Genomic DNA, 17,085 nt, shown 5'->3' with positions numbered 1-17,085 from the left:
GCTTCTGAGAAGTCAAATATTCACCTGCATTGTTAAGCATCCATTCCAGGTGGAAATGTGTTAAAATCAGATTTACACCCTGGAACTAAAAGTTCCGTTGGTCGAGGTGTCGCCGTTTTCAGAGTTGACCGCAGCATCCGACACCACCCGCCACATTTGGGAGACAACACACTGAAGGTGGGAGTGAATGAGAATGAAGGGGAGGCGATCACCCCCCGTCCAGGTGTTCCAGGCCACGGAGGGTTCCCGAGGCAGAGGAGTCTGGGAGGAAACAGGCCCTTCCACATTTTCTCTGCACTTACCACGGAAAAAACCTCAGTGTCCTTGCACAAATCGAATCTCGGTTTACTCTGAGCAGCCAAGGCCGACAAAGCATTGAGAATGACAGCAGCCCCCACCTCCGCCGAGAGCCTGTGGGCTAAAGATGTTGCAAACGCAGCGTGTCAGGTAGGAGCCGCAGGTTTATTGCCCAGAGGAGCGTCCTTCGACCAAAATGCTCTTCCTGTCCTTGTGAGGCAACAAATTGTGTGTTGTTACTGCTTCAGTCCAAAGCAAGGTTTTGTTTTTCTTTATGGCAGTGATTCTTAGAACATGGATTCTGTTAGTGCTGGGTAAAAAGAAACTGCTCCGTGGAACAGGAGAGAAAAGTGACAAAAATGACCTGGAAACGCCACAGCGTGCTCAGCGTGAGAAGCAGCGCGTGGGCCGGAGCGGGAGAAGGGCCAGGGCCCGGGTCACAGGGAGCCATTCCCCGCAGCAGCCTTGGGTCCGGGTCGGACTCGGCTCCAGAGCTCAGGGCACAGCCTCGAGGGGTGGCTGGGAGGAGTGTAAAGCAGAAACCGCTACAAAGGAGGAGTTCGGGTTCAGGGAGCCCGCGCTCCCAGTCGGGAGAGAAGGGAGGAGGCAGAGGGAGCTGGGCAGCCCAGGCGCTTCGCAGCCCTGGAAAACTGGAGGGAGCTGGGCTCGAGCGCCCTCTAGCGGCCTCCTGGTCTCCTGCTCCTGTCTGCCCAGGTCACCTGTGGCAGGTCAAGGCCGAGTTTGCTTCCCGCAGTCTGGGGCTCTGAGCCGGAGGTAGAGCTGTGGAGCCAGCCATCTGCAGGGCAGTGGGGATACCAGCACACCCTCTTCTACGTGCAAGGGACCCTGCCGTCCTGGGGCCTTTCCTGTCGCATCTGAAAGGTGGCACGAAGCTAGGCACCTCTCAGCAGGGTGACTAAGGGGACAATGTGGCATAAAAGCAGAGCTCTGTGTTGGCATAATTACGTGTCAGTCGGGTGAAATACTTAATGCAAATGAAAGGAATGTTTAAACACTCACACACATCTGCCCAGTTTAGTGGTGTTCTTGGTTATGGTACTATAAGTGAGCCACCTTTCCTTAAGATGCCATTTTTACCAAAACAGATTTTTGGGTTTGTTTTCCCTGTGTTTGGTCTGACCACTTGTTCCACCTCACTCATCAGCACCTTCTCAGTCTGATGAGCAGGGAAAGGCCACCTGCCACCATCAGTGGGCCTGGTGGGGAGGAGGGAAGAGTGGGCGTCCCTCTACAGCGAGTCAGGAGTCTAAGAGGGCAGCGGATACCCAGCCTGCCTGCCGGGCCTGCCCAAGTCAGCCTCACCCATGCGGGGCCTCGGCGCCTACCCCTCGCAGCCGACCCAGACGCTCCTGAGCTGTGCACAGTTCCAGTGCCCCTATCCAGCCCCCTGGGAGGCCTTTGGTTCTACCCTGTCATCTCCAAAGCATGGCCTGAACATGACCCCATGTCGCCGAGGCCACTGGATGGCCCTTGTGGGAGCCACCACCTCCTGTCACTGAGACGATGGTAACTGTTCCCCAGGGGTCCCCTCCCAGCCTCAGATGGCCTGTTGTCCTCAAAAGGCCCACTCTGCCTGACCACTTCACCAGACCTGCAGGAGGATGCCCGGCTTCTCCACATCTCGCCTCAGTTACACATCCTCAAAACACATTCTTACCGACTCCGGGCTAAATGGCCGGGAATCCTGTTGCCCATTCCCCGTGCCATTCACTGCTCGGTGCTCCGTTTTCTTTTCTTTATCTAGTTGGAAATTATTTCTTATGCTCTACTTATCATGTGCGTAAATTTAAGTTTTCCTCCGGGGCATCAGCTTTCCCACTGAGGGCTGTCACTCAGCATTCCCTCACCTCGCCCGGGCTGGGCCAGGAGGGCTGCTCTGCCCACTGCATTCCTGCAGGCTGCCCACCTGCAGAGCCTCCTGGCTACCGCCAAGCCCTTGGATCCCGCAGAATGTCACATGTGCATCATGCCACCTCTCTGCCACCACTGAGCACTTGAGTCCTGGCCACACCAGTGGAGGGGTCCCTGCTGTCCCAGTCCTGCTGCCTCAGGAGCCAGCCCCTCCCTGCAATCTCAAAGCTCCTGTGACCTGCAAACCTGACCTGCACACCTGTCCTGCACACCTGTCCTACACACCTGTGCACCTGACCTGAGCACCTGCACAGTTGGCTGCTGCTCTGAAGTCATGAGTTGTCCCCCAAGCCCCAGGGGCACCCTCCTGAGTCTGATGGGTCTTTGCAGTCAAGATGCAGTGTCATCTGTAAGGACCTGTACTACTCCACATGCCATTGGCCATGATGTTAAATTACCATTTATTGGTCTGGTTGTTTTCGGTGTGAATGTCCCCGTCAGCATGTCTTCTGTGCCCCTGCTGACGACAGCATGGATGGGAAACAGCGCTGCTCCCCAACAGGAACTTGCCAGACAAATAAAAGGACAAAGACAAAGGGTGGTGAGAGTACTTTTATGGCCTCTGTCCTTTAATTACCTTTGAAAAGAAATAAGAAACATAAGATAATTTTTATAAATTATTAGATACACACATTTTAGTACACACATTCTTCTAACACGTGGCTGAGTCGAGCACACCTGACCAGCAGGCCATCTCAGGGCAGAGGGGTTTCCATGAGCTCTTCCTTCTTTGTGTTTGACTGAAATTACTCAATGTTTTACAGTGTGCGTATTTTCGTTTAAAAAGACAAGTTCCACCTCTGGTTTGGCGGAGAAAGCTTTAAACAGACTAAACATCTTGTAAAAACCTACACTTCTGAACATATTACAGAAAACAACTACCAGAAGCTCTGAGAAGTAAAAGATGTGGACGGACTTTTCGAGCATAACCAGTGTGGACCTGGGTGTCCCACAGGGCACGTTTCCCGTTGTTGCGGCTTTCGCCTGCTGAAACGTCACTGAAATGCTCTGTCTTTCTGGCCTGAGGAGGGGCCCAGGGTGACAACGGATGGGGGGGGCTGGCGGCCACTCTGCAGAGGCTGGGCCCAGGTCCGCCCCCTCCATCTGCACAAAGGGACAGTGGAGCACTGTTCTCACCACAGAAGAGGAGCAACGAGAAAGGGGCACGTGAAAACTGAAACCACAACTACATTGCAAATGAAAGAGGATGGAAAAATAAAATCAAAGTGTTTTTAATCTTAGAAACCGGCATACACCCTTAATGGATACCGGTGTTGGAGTCGAAGAAAGAGAAAACAAAAATAGTGGAGGCAATAATTAGCTAAGAAATATAGAAAAAAGTTCCAGAAGCAACAGGTTCAAAGTTGCTGTGTCTTTCTGACTACTCTGAGTGACGAGTAAAAAGACAGTAACTCCTGTGTATTGTCACTATCATAATATCTGAAAGTGACCTTAAAGTCTTCAGGAAAAAGTCATATACAATGTAGAAGAGGCCTCCAACTGGCATACAAATCTACATGTCAGCATCAGACTCTGTAAGGGCTGCCTCCCATACACACCCTGAGGGGGCATCGAACCTGCAACCTAGGCGTGTGCCCTGACTGGGAATTGAACCCGAAACTTTTGGTGCACAAGACAATGTTCCAACCGAGCCACCCGACCAGGGCCAGAAGTTACTTCATATTCCTAAGGGAAAGTTGTTTTCAACCTGGATGAATTATAAACACACACATGCCTACCACACATACCACACCACAGCAAACGACTAAGCAAGCTGGAAGAAAGAATAAAACCAGTCTTATACACCTAAGGGCTCTCTTAAAAGGTGACTGGAAATTGTACTCAGGCAAAAGAAGAAGTGAGTCACAAAACAGGAGGACAAGGGCCCAGCCTACAAGCGCTGACCCAGGACAGAGGGGGAGGGACCCCAGGGAAGGCAGCCCCAGAGAACACAAGGTCACGGTCCCTGCAGAAGCTGGTGGCTGCAGCTGGGAGGCCTCAAAGATGCGGGATGGACCCACATACTCGGAGGGACTAGCTTTGAACACTTGCAAATGTTCACATGGTAGAGCATTTGTGAAGGAAATTATAGTCTTAAAGAAAAGTAAGCAATTGTCAGTAATTCCTGACAATTAAGGAATTAATTAAGGAAAACAAAGAGTGTTATGGGAAGGCAATGTAACCACGGAGAATTTGGCTCTGTAGTCACAGCAAAAACCCTAACTATTGCTGCCATGAAATAGCAAGTGAACAACATTGAAAAGACATCAAGGAAGGGGATGGATACAAATCTCTGCAGCAGAACATGTAGGCAGCAAGTTCTCACGTGGACAAATTAAGAAAGGGTCCTCTGAGCACAGCCGGGGGGCTGTGTTGGCACCAGCGGGTCCATATAAACCTTCTCCCCGGGGGCTGCCCAGTATCTGGCCACAGGATGGCATCTCGAGCCCAGAGAAGCAGCAGACTCATTGTACCTGGTCACGAGTGCCTGTCATTGCATCAGGAGAGAAGTGGCTCAGATTGTAAATCGATAGCTCTCCAAACATTGACTCACTGGGAAAAACAGCCTGCTTGCTACAAGGAATTGACCTTATGTTACTAGAACCAATAGCAACGCTCTGGGCCACCAGGCACCTCTGCCTAGATATTAATTAACCAAGGAAATCTTTAGGGTGTGGTTAACCTTTGCAACTGGCCAGATCCTGGGGGAGATAAGGACTCTGGCAAGTTGTCAGCATTTAAGGGATTTCCCTCAGCCCCTGAGTCCCACAGAAACGAAGTGGCTCCCTGGTGGGCTCCAGCAGAGGGGACAGGTCCCATCCAGTGAGAACTGGGCTAAGGCAGTGAGGCTGCATCCCCACAGAGGCGTTTACCTGAGCCACGGTGGACCCTTCTGCTGCCCAGCCGTCACACACACCACCACGAAGCAGCATTCACTTCTTACCTCCTGCGACAGAAGTCCTAGAAAGTCCCTCTCCACAAGGTTCCGAGGACCGGTGGCTGAGGGCCGGGCCTCCTCAACTCCCTCGAGAAGTTCTTCATAAGCAATTTTTCGGACAAACAGCACCCCTTGGTGTCACTTCCTCAATTACCTGGCCGTGTATGAAGTGAAGGCTCCGCGATTTCCGGGGCATTTGTTTGTCAGAATGAGGCTGTTGGTGGCGTGAAGAGCCTGCGGAGCATATGACAGCGGAGGGACAGGAGTCACCGCGTCCTGGGGTCCTGGTCTCCTCTGACTTCCCCACCTTCGGGTCCCGGAGAGCTACACGGGCCTGGCCTCCTGGGGCTTCCGCATCCGCAGCTCAAATCCTCGCCCGTCCTTCGGCCCCGTCTTTGGATTCCCTTCTCTCGGGCCTTTCGTCCTTCTCCCTTATGCATTAAAGAAGCCCGAGGTGGGGGAGTTACAGTGCCTCTGACAAGTCAGCCGCTCCGAGAGCGACCGTTTTGTTCCACTGACAGTCCCCACGCACAGGGACCAGGGACCACAGACCACAGAGGCTGTGCGGTGCTTAACTGGCCCGTGCTGCCGCTAGACACCATGCACCGCAGGCCAGCTCTGCACGGGCGGTGGTTCATCCATTCGTCCATCTGTCTTGACACTCTCCCGGCAAGGGCACCTTTTGAGCCCTGCTGCCAGGTCCTGACCACTCCTGGCCCCGGAGGAGAGGCTGGCCCTGCTCTGGCTGCCAGGCACGGCTCAGGCACTGGGTCTTCTGGGTCTTCTGGGGGCAGCCATGGGCCTGCCGACGCCAGTTTTCATGGGGCTTGCAGCATTGCTCCCCCAAACTTGAAACCAGCGTGAGTGCCAGGACTCACAGCTGTTGAGCAAACTGTTGCATTAGCCCCTGGCCCTAAAGACGTGACAAAGGAGAACTCCAGGTGGCACACCGTTTGTGTCCCTGATGCTAACGAATGTCGGAGTCACACGTCCCTTCACAGGGGCTACTTGGCCTTGAGAGAAGCTAGCCAAACCCCTGGGGCCTCGGTTTCCCCAACAGCACAGTGGGAATAAACAGACTTAAGTCTTGGTGTTGTCGTGCAGTGCATGCTGGGTAATGAAGGCGAGGGCGCCTGGCACATGGCCTGATGTCTGTCAAACGCTCAGCGAATGGTAGCTGTCGGCGTAGCTGGACCGTGAGTGGAAGGCAGACGCGACGATTCCACCAAACCAAGATTACGAGGATCTTCTGCAGACCCAAGTTAAACTTCATTACTGATAACACAGCATCCAGATTTCACTTAACACTTGGTTACAAAACCACATTTTAAATGTGGGAACCTACTGCACAAACACACAGAGAATGCAGCTCTCGAGGACTTCGGTGCAGGAATTGGAAGCATCGATTAATAAGCTGCACGCTTTCACGTGCCTTCCTTCTGCGCCTCAGTCTGTCTGCTGTGGACGGAGACGGGATCACGGTGTTTTGGGAAACCCGCTCGGTGCAGCTCCTGAGGAAGACGGCTGTGCTGGGAGCATACAGTGGTGCTTTCCTTTGAGAAAGACTTAGCCCGAGATGACAGGAAGACCCCTGCTTTTGGACCTATTTTCAGCAAGAAGGAGGACGCAAGGAGCTCAGTAGCACTAGAAGCAGAGCTCAGGTGACCGGCATCCTTCATATTCAAACTCTGCCTCTTTTCGGAAGAGAAGTTCTGTAAAGTCAGAAAGCCTTGAGAAGATCAAAAGCACGTCTATTCACCATCACCCAGGAGATCCAAGGGCACAGGAGGGGCCTTGTGCTCCAGAATCGCCGCATCCGCCGCCTCCGCCACTTCAGCCCCCGGGCCCAAGCCCTCTCTCCAAAGTCCTCCTGCCGTTTTAATAGGTGCTCCTTGAAACTCAGCAGTTGAATAATTCCAGGCATCTTAGTAGGTAGGAAGATGTGGTACACAAGATGATGAAAAAGTCCGATTCGATTCTCCCCTATAGATGAGGGCCAAGGGGTCTGCCCCAGCCCTTAGCTTACTCAGACACTGAGCTCTTCCTGGAACCCCACCCCACCCCCCCGTGAGTGTGCCCGGCCAGCTGTTCTCGGAGAGGCCGTGTCTCCCCTCCAGCTGTGGCGGATCCGTCTTCGCTCCTCCGTCCTGGGTTCTGGGCCCTGAGCAGCAATCAGTCAGAGGAAGCCTTTTGCCAACACAAGGAGTGAAGAGTGAGAGCAAACGCCTGCAGCCCCTGCCGGAAGAGGCTGGGTTAGGGGACCTCTCTGTAAGCAGCAATAGTCGTCCACGGGGAGGACAGCCTCCCCGTCCAACCCATCAGAGCCGAGTCTCAGCACCTGCGGCTGCGCGGTGGGCCCTGGGCACCGCTGGGCCAGCTGGTCTGAGGCCGTGACCCCCCCCCTCGCCCCAGGCAGGTGTCTGCTTTCCTCTCCGTCCCCTAACATCTGCCTTGACCCCAACACAGAGCCAGTGGCACCTCACCAGCTCCCCTGCGCCGCTGTCTCTGGTGGGGCTCCAGCTGCAAACACAAAGAAGACCCAGTCCCTGACCTCAGGAAGTTTAGGGTTCAGAGCGGTTCTCAACTTCGAGTAATCTAGTTTCACCGTTTAACACTTTGTCCTCGGATGGTGGAGGCGGGAAAGGGAGTTCTCGAGCTGGACCACCTGGGGCTGGCAGGTCCCCTTCCTGCCAGTGTGGCCTTGAGCAAGTTGCACAAACAGTCTCCCTGCGTTTCCATCACAGCTGATGGGCGTTTTCCTAGCACTCTGCTCTTTTCACTCGCTTGTTCTGTGAGGCCAGGCTGTTTCTAGCCTGTGTTCCCGGCTCCCGGATTTGAAGCAGGTCAAGGACAGAACGCAAGTGCTCCATGTGTCTCAGCCCGAATCGCTGCTGGCCGACGAGGAGGGTCTGTTCCGGGAGCAGCGAAATGAGACGAAGCCCCTGGCTCCGAGCCCTGTGGCGAGCAGGTGAGGATGTGCTTATGACGATGGTGGTGGTGATTGCTGAAGACGGCAGCGGGAATCGGACATTTCAGATGGAAGAGGATCTTCCTCCATCTAGAAACCCAGAACTGGTGTAAAGTTTGACTGTTTAACGTGTTCATGGACGAGTTTGTTTTCTGTCAGGGTGGACAGTGGCCCTGGCGGCTTCTCGGTGACTAGAAGTCTCCCGGGAAACCCCGGTTTCCACGTTGCAGGAACCTCAGGCCCACATAGCGTGGCCGTGGGCTTGCCTGGGCTGCGGCCTCCCTCCTGTGCGCTCGCTGCCCCATCTCCCAACCGGCCGGTGTCCAATTTCAGTCCTGGTGCCAAACGGCACGGAAAGTGCCAGGACATTCTCCAACGGGAACTGTCAGAGTCGACACTTGCTAAATCACATATTTCTGCTCCCAACAAAATGAGGGAGTTCAAACATGACCCGGGCTTCTTAGTCACGAAGCCCTGCAATTGGGGATGTTGCCCAACAGAGGCAGGTGGGGGCAGGGCACGCACTCGGCCGTTTCTGTGACTCACTCCATAGTCACACCTCACTTGCCCAGAAAACTGCCTCTTCCCCAAATCAGCATCACACCGACTTCCCCCTGACTTCATACACTCTGGGGCCTGTGGACTGTGACCACCTGCCCCGGGTCACCTTTGAGCCCAGGCCCAGGCCTCAGGGGGGCGGGCAACTCCCTCTGAGCTGCCCAGAGTCAGCCTGCGAGACTGAAGGCGGGACGAGGCAGCAACTTTGTTTTTCGGTTCGTTCAGCAGAAGTGGCCACGGCCCGTCCTCTGGGCTCACGCAGCCAGTGCAGAGCCGCTGCCTCGAAGAGTGTTGCAACTGCTGAATGTCTCCCTTTCACATCAGCTCCCCTCATTCTAATAAGGGTTGGACCCTGCACAGACTTGGTGGAAACTTTCTGCTCAATGTAATTAACCGTGTACGCATTTAATGCATCTGCACGTCCTGCAGCAATCTTTCTCAGCAGCGAGATTCTCAATGTCGGGGCAGTTAAAAACAAAGTGGACACTCACCGGGCTGCCAACCTTCAGAAATGTATTTGTTAACATTAACTAAATCCTCCAAATATGCCATTGACTCTGATGGCCTCGGGCCTCACAACTTTGCAGCTGGTTCTCCGAGGTACATACCTGTGGTCTGACCCGTGAAAGAAACAAGAGACCCAAAATGGAGTCCCTTCTGCCAAGTCCCACCACAAATCATAACTGAACTGATTGCAGTTTCAGCCTCTCTCAGTAGTGGGATTTTAAGCCAGTGCTGAACTAATTCAAGCAGTCTGGAAGCTTGGCTAGAAATAAACAAGAAAGATTTATTCACGGGTCTTAGACTGCACAAACTGGAGCCCAGGTAGACACAGACCCAGGAGCGTTCTGCAGAAGACAGAAAGCTGAGTTCTTATGGTGAGCAGCCCCCTCTCAAGAATAGCCTCAGCCGCGTCCTCAGCCCCTGGACACGCCCAGGACGGCTGTTGGTCAGACATCAGGGGTCTGGGCGAGGATGCCCGTGTGGCAGGAGACACTCAGTTCTTCTCCCCGATGCAGTGAAGAATTACAGACCAGCAGGTGTAGCAGCTGTGACCAGGGTCACTTGGGACACATGTTCTTGTGGAAGAGAACGGGCCTGGCCGAGGTCAGGGAGACAGGTGCAGGTTTAGGGCAGGGCAGGGGGAGGTGGCCAAAGGCCCAGGTCCTGTGTCCCGAGGATTTCTCTAGGCGGCATGATGCGAGGGGAGGGAGTTACCTTTTGATGGACGGGCTTAGGTGGTACCAGCCTTCCCCAGGGGATGTGACCCCCCTGACATAGGTACGTGTGGGGGTCTGTTAGCCCAAATCCTGATCTTGCTCCAGACCCCATTTGTTCACCCTATAAAACACGTACGTGACAGTTAGGTAGGCAGTTAAAGTTGGGGCAGTCACCTCGAGTTATTTATGGGCTCTTTCTATAAACACTAGGGACCCCTCCTTAAACAGGCAGTGACCAGAGGCGGGCAATCGACCAAAGTTGTGTTATGTGTGTCTTCTTCGGGCACTCTGGGCCCCCACCCCCTTCCAGGCCTTGGGATGAATACAGAGTTTCAAAGCCTTTCTGTCCCAGACCGTGGAAACGATACATAGAACTTCAAGGACGCCCCTCCTCCGGTGCTGACACAGTGTTTCTTGTGGCGCTGGCACGCCTGGCACCATTATCCGACCAGGCTCAGGACTCTGAGCCGGTGGGTGAGCCATGCCTCCCTCCTCCTCCCGGCCTCGGTTTACATCTATCCTACCTAAGACCAGGAGGTCTGGTCACACGCTGTGGGCTGGACACCTTTGGGGGCGAGCCGAGGGTTAGGTGCCTCCCAGACCGGAAATTTTAAAAAGTTTAAGTCTGAAGGCTAGTTGCAGAAAGAAGGGTCTGTCTTCCTGCCTCAGCCTTCATGACGGTAGCAATTTTAGCAGCTTAGTTAAAGTGACTTTATTTCACAAACTCCCTATCTTCACTCTTTTCTCACCAGTTTGGAATTTCCTGGTCAGCACTAGGGAAGGAACGCCCCTGGTAGGACCCCTCAGTTCCCCCAAGCGAGGCTCACGCTCTACCTTGCTCATCCCGTCCTCTCTCTGTCCATCACAGCCTCCCCTCCGGCCCACTGCTCAGCACCCTCCGTTGCCGGGTGGGCCAGCACCAGCGCTGCATCGTCCAGTGAAGCCAGCTGGATCTCCACACTCCCTTGGCTGGCTTTTGTTCTTTAACACACCTCCTATGAGCACCGAACTTACTGTCTAGGTGACGAATGTCTTTGATTTGTACGCATTTTCTGTAACCATATCTACAAATATTCTGATTTCGACCATGAAAAGTTCTTGTGTGAAGATGACCGAGTTCCGTAATGATGACGTTCTTTCTACACTGTTATCACCACATTTCTCGACACAGTCGAGGGGGGACTGTCCCAAGAGAGCCCCTGGGCCAAGTCATACTTTCCGAGTCACGAAGACAGTGCTGGAGCCACAGGACTTCCGTTTCGTCGGTTGGAGTCGCTGGTGTGAGTGCCCCTCCCTGAGAAAACACGTGGGGTCATCTGGTCTTCGGGAAGTCTTCCAGTGCGGATGTCTTCATCCAAACCCACACCAATCATCCCGAGATGGTGTTTAATTAATTTTCAACATTTAGTTCATCAAGGAATTAAATTATTTTTTAATGTATCCAAATAGGTGACCGAGATTCTGTTCTCTCTTCTCCAAAGCTTTCCATCTCCAACCACCACTGAGTTGAAAGAAAGTGGATGATGCAGGGAAGCAGATAAAAATGCAAAATGCCTTGTTTCCAAAATAACCAGCTATACAGAGAAATGCACTGACGTAGAATCAAACTCAGAGGTCACACACAGCAAGTTGCTGGAGAGGGACTGAGGGCCAGGACCAGGTGGAGGACCACACTGAGGACAGAGGGCTGAACACAGAGCTTGTAACCCCGACAGTGAGAACCGAAAACGCCTGCTCTGCACCCACCGTCAGCCGGGCAGCTTCTGCCTCACGCCTTGTCAGTCAGAACAGGACTCCAGGCTGCCACTCTACCTGTGACAACTATGGGCTCAGAGAGATGTGAGAGGCCCCCGAGGTTCACACCAGTGAGGGTCTGACCCGGTGCAAAGTCCCTGCGACCCGCCCGGGCTTGGAAAGGCGGGCGCCATTCTAGGAGCAGGGAGTGGAGACAAAAGGAAGTAATTCTCTCTCCTCGCTGTGGAATTCTGTGTTATCAGGTATTGTAGAGGCGTTTTGATAAAACTGGCGGAGATCTAGAGGAGGAGTAATTTTTTTAAAAAATGCGGCGTCATTCCCACAGCCTGCTGACCCCTCTGGTTCTTCGGACTGTCTTTCCTGGCCTGTTTTTTTGACCTTGTGCCTGTTACTTACTTGGGAGGCTCTGAACTCAGAATCTGCGTGTGGGCTCTGACGCTCTGCTCGGTTCTGCGTCGGTTACTCACTCATCGGACTTTTCTCGGACCGGTGTCCTGGGTGTGGCGTCACCGGCCCTGCTCTTGGCCCGTCTGCCGCCCCTCTGGGCCCGCACACCCTCCCACTGGCTCTCTGCCAGCGTTTCCGGCCCCCTCGGCGTCTCTAGACTCCAGTGGTTCCCTGTCTTTAATGTGCTTCCTTCCTTGGCCTAGTGGGTGGCTTCTACTCACTCCTCCCCTTCGGCTCAGGACCCTCCTGTGGCTGCTCTTCCCTGACACCCGTTACCGAAGTGCACAGGTGTCCTTCCGTGCTGCTCGCCTCTGCCCCGGCGCCCCCCGAACAGCCTGTGCACGGAGCCAAGACCCCAGCAGTGGTACGTGGTCACTGATGAACGTGTCGACCCCCCTTTGCACCGGTTGCTGCCTTCCTGTTTGTCCAGCTCTGACTCCCGTGACCCGTCTGGCCTCCCTGCGGCCTCCCACCCTCCCCCCAACACACCAGACCCTGACTCATCCCTTGCCAGCTCTGGGACTTACGACAAGTTGCTTCTCTGAGCCTGGCTTCCCACACGTGAGGGGACGTACGGAGACACCCGCCTCCCAGCCTCCTCACGCGTGTGCAGCCTTCCCGAGGAGCCGCAGACCATGTTAGTAGGTGTCAGCTCTGCCTGTCAGGCCACTGTCTCAGAAGAGCCCAACTCAGGAACTTATTGGGGTTCCAGCCGGGGACGTTCATTGTCCTGCTGCGGAGCCGCCCTCCACACTTCAGAATCGTCTTTCACTCCCAAGCACCTGGCGGCCGAGGAACTTCCAGGGAACAGCACCCACAGCGGAGGCCCTGCCTCTGCAGCCCGGCCCTCGAGACGCGTCCGGGCGTACACAGGCTGGACCCGTGGCACCTGCTCCCCTGTGTCTGTCACTCAGGCCACCAGAACCTCTTCTACACCCAGGCCACCCAGTGGTGCTGAGCCTTTGAGATATACAAACTGTCCTGATAACGGTGTGGTCGAATAACTTATTATCTAAATTCGGAGACTCTGGAGTGTGGAAGGGGCACTCACTCTACAAGGGCCCCTGGACAGCAGGTGGGACTGGGATCTCCCCGGCACACCCAGACGCAGGGCCGCCCAGCCTCTAGCTGCCAGAGGGTGAAGACCCCCATGCCTGTGGAATGCCCACGNCACCAGAACCTCTTCTACACCCAGGCCACCCAGTGGTGCTGAGCCTTTGAGATATACAAACTGTCCTGATAACGGTGTGGTCGAATAACTTATTATCTAAATTCGGAGACTCTGGAGTGTGGAAGGGGCACTCACTCTACAAGGGCCCCTGGACAGCAGGTGGGACTGGGATCTCCCCGGCACACCCAGACGCAGGGCCGCCCAGCCTCTAGTTGCCAGCTTTCCATTTCATGGGTGAAGACCCCATGCCTGTGGAATGCCCACATGAGTTCTCCTCCAGGGAACGTCATTTAGCTGTTAGGGGTTTTTCTTATGTCACCAGCCCTCCAGCTTACGAGACCCCCACCAGGACGACCACATTCAGTCACTGGGAACGGTGGGGGCGAGACAATGTTCACCTTCCCAAACGTGGCGAGCAGCTGTCCGATGAGCAGGAACGCGGTCTGTCCTAGGCATCGGGCAGCAGGTGGACACACAGAACTGTGTGTGGACGGTGGAAACTTCATGCAGAGAGGAAGACCCAGCTGCCGATTCCATTCCTCCTGTTATCAGCTGCAATGTGTGGGTGTATTTGACAGTTTCAACAACCACGGGGACAAACCATCAGGACAGACCCAGATGGCCATGGGCCAACGAAAAGCGACGCCCCACCCCAAGCGGCAGGAGTGGCTCCCAGGAGCTGCCCCCTGGAGGGCCCCTCTGGGGAGCTCTGCTGGCTGCCCACTTCCCAGAAGTGTCCCGTGTGGCCACAGTGACTGAGGACGACGAAGACTCTGTCACAGGTGAGCGGTGTGGGCACAGGCAGGAGTGTGCTATGGCTTCCTTCACGTCACGAGAGTGGCAGCTTTCTGGTGACGGGAACGGGTGCTGTGTTGCGTTCTAAAGTGAGCCAGGGATGGGAGGAGATCGTTCCCGAGGGGCCGGTGGGAGAGGTCTCCGGCCTGCGGGACAACGTCCACCTCGTGTGCCCGAGAGCGGGGCCTTCACGCTCTGCGCAGACAGGGCAACTTCATTTACTGGGTGTTCAGAAGCCGGGTTGGCACACGTGGTCAGGCCGATGGAATTCTTCTGAAGGAGAAGACCAGCCAGAATTTACTTTCGTGAGAAAATCTGGAACGATAGGTCTCATGGTGGCAAACTGCAGGTCTTAGGTGTTCTCACGGGGACACATGGGCTCTAGGACCTGAAAATTTTAGAAGCTCATGTTAAAATGGGTTGCAGCTGGCGTACAATTTTAATACAGCTTTAATCAAAGCACACACACTAACAAATTGGCAGGGGAACTCCAAGTGGATAAATGATAAGAACGTGACGAGCTGACCACAGCAGTCCAGCTCCGGGGGCTGCGGCTCTGAGGCCGACCCTCCGAAAACTCCATCCCTGGAAGGAAGAACAGCAGTTCCCAGGTGTCAGTCCGTCCGCCCAGTGACGGGAAGGCAGCCCAGGTCTGAGGCCTGTCAGGTCGGCTCTCCGGGGCACAGCCACCTCATGGCCTCCAGCACGTCTGGGCCCTGGCTGCACATGCAGTGGGGTGGAAATTTTCTGTGCTTTCGCAAATGTTTGTTTGCACACCGCGTTTTAGGGAGCGGTCATCAGACTGTGACTCAGGAGTTACCGGCCAGAGACTCCCCACCCCCTGGAATGAGTCCATCCTCGGGTAACTCTGGACTTCCCAGAGCTGCAATAGCACAGCGTCAACCAGCCCTGGCCCACCCAGCCTGTCACGACGTGGAACGGGGCCTCTGGCCAGCTCGGGTCAGTAGAGGGGGAGTCTGGGGCCCAGTGGCCTAGGCTGTGGGCCTCAGCTCTATGCGTTGTTTTTGTTGTGTGTGTTGGGTCTTGTTTGAGAGCCTGTTGTGTCCTCTCGGCCAGAGCAGGAGGCTGTTCGAGCCTGGTTCACAGAGTCAGAAACTCAGGGCTGCAGATGTCACTGGACATGCTGGGAAGTGACAGAGACAGGCGGGTACCCGAGAAAAGGTTGGACCAAGAAGCCTTCTGGCCCTACAGTCACGTTTGAAGTGCTCCTCTTTGCTTTTCTTCTCTATTTCTGTGCCACACGTGTCCTTCGGAAACCTAGCTGTGGGCCCAGCAGCCGAGCTCTGGTCACTTGGCTTTGAGGTCATGCTGATAGGTGGCCGGTGCGGAGAGGAGGCACGGTCTGCGGCCTCCGCGTGTCGCCCGGAGCTCACAGCTCTCTGGCTGAGCCGTGAGACAGGCCATCTCCCTCCCCGCAGCATCGTCTGCATCCTGCATGTTCACTTTGACTCTGGGTTGCACACGTGTGAGCCACGCACACGGTTTAGGGGGGAATCATATCCCCTACAGAGAGTCTGTCAAGCACCTGAGCACCAGGATCCAGGAGCAAAGACTCCTGTACGGAGTGAGGTAAGAACCTGGGGATTTTACAGGCCTTGGACTGGGCCCTGACTTACCACTTTATTTTTAACTTTTAAAATATTTTATTTTTAGAAAGAGGAGAAGGGAAGGAGAAAGAGAGGGAGAGAAACATGCATGTGTGGTTGCCTCTCGTGTGCTCCTTACTGGGGACCTGACCCGAAACCCAGGCATGTGCCCTGACTGGGAATTGAACCAGCAACTCTTTGGTTCGCAGGCCTGCGCTCAATCCACTGAGCCACACCAGCCAGGGCTGACTCACTTTAAATGAACTCTGTAATTTCAGTTACCCAAAAATGGGTAACTGAAAATACCACCGTTAGTTTTAGAGGACCTACACTAAAAATAAAGCAAGAATGAATGGGGAAAGCAACGTAAATTGTACCCTGTATTTAATGACCAGATTGTTTGTTGAACCACCGGGGAAGCCCTGCTGTTATGGCCTCTGGGCCACTGCTTTATATGCAGACTTGTTCCCAATGGACTCAGTGGTCACACTCAGCAACGTTCTGGAGATTTTATCTTAGAATAGGAAACAGTCTAACATACATGCATGTTTAATGATTATGTGAAGTCAGACTTTGTACGCATTTCAAATTCTTTTTTTTCTTCATGCAACTGTAGATTTCTGTCTCCGAGGATGTGCTATTTGCTTGCAGTCAGTTGCTCATAGGTCTTTATCGTGTGCGTGTGGAAAATAACCCGAAGCCCGAAGGGTTGGAGTTTCCCTCTCTATAATTAATGAAAGCATAAAATAAATCATTTGGCTTCCTGAGGACACTGTTATTACCATTAATAAGAGGCGGGGATGCCTTTTCTAAGATGCGACAGATGTCAACAGCATTAAACAACAGGAGAACTTCCAAATTGTTTTGGCATCACATAAAGAATGTTAATTGCTATTTTCCGGTTTGGGTCCCCCGAGATCCATAAGATTTGGTTGCAATTATAGTTACAATTCTTGCTGTTGTTCCTTCGTAACTAGCAGCCTTGGATGTCCGGGCCCCCCCACCCCGGGTGATGGGAATTCTCTGACTCAACATGTTCATATGGGCCCCCACGTGGCCACTTGTGAGCGGGCTGCCCAAGAAGAACAAGATGCAAAAGGCCTGTGAGGCCCAGACACACCCACGTGAACTTTCTTGGGCTTTAACTCCCTGAACCTCAGTATCGCACCTCATCTCACACACCTGCCACTTGGGACTTTCTTTGTTGACTTGGGTGCCCCACCATCTCATTCTGCCTGCCTGTGGCTTTGGCAACCTGGCACTTTCCCAAGGCTGTCCCAGCTGCACTTCATGGGCAATCTGTCCCCTACCTCAAGCTGGTCCCTTCATGATCGGTGCTGTCAGCCTCACAGGATCTCTGCCTCGGCCACCCAGACTCCTCCTCGGGCACCCAGGCC

The sequence above is a fragment of the Sturnira hondurensis genome, unplaced genomic scaffold (assembly GCF_014824575.4).
Source record: "Sturnira hondurensis isolate 20B ecotype Veracruz unplaced genomic scaffold, ASM1482457v3 Scaffold0006413, whole genome shotgun sequence".
Classification (NCBI taxonomy): domain Eukaryota; kingdom Metazoa; phylum Chordata; class Mammalia; order Chiroptera; family Phyllostomidae; genus Sturnira; species Sturnira hondurensis.
Note: the sequence above shows the minus strand (reverse complement) of the source record.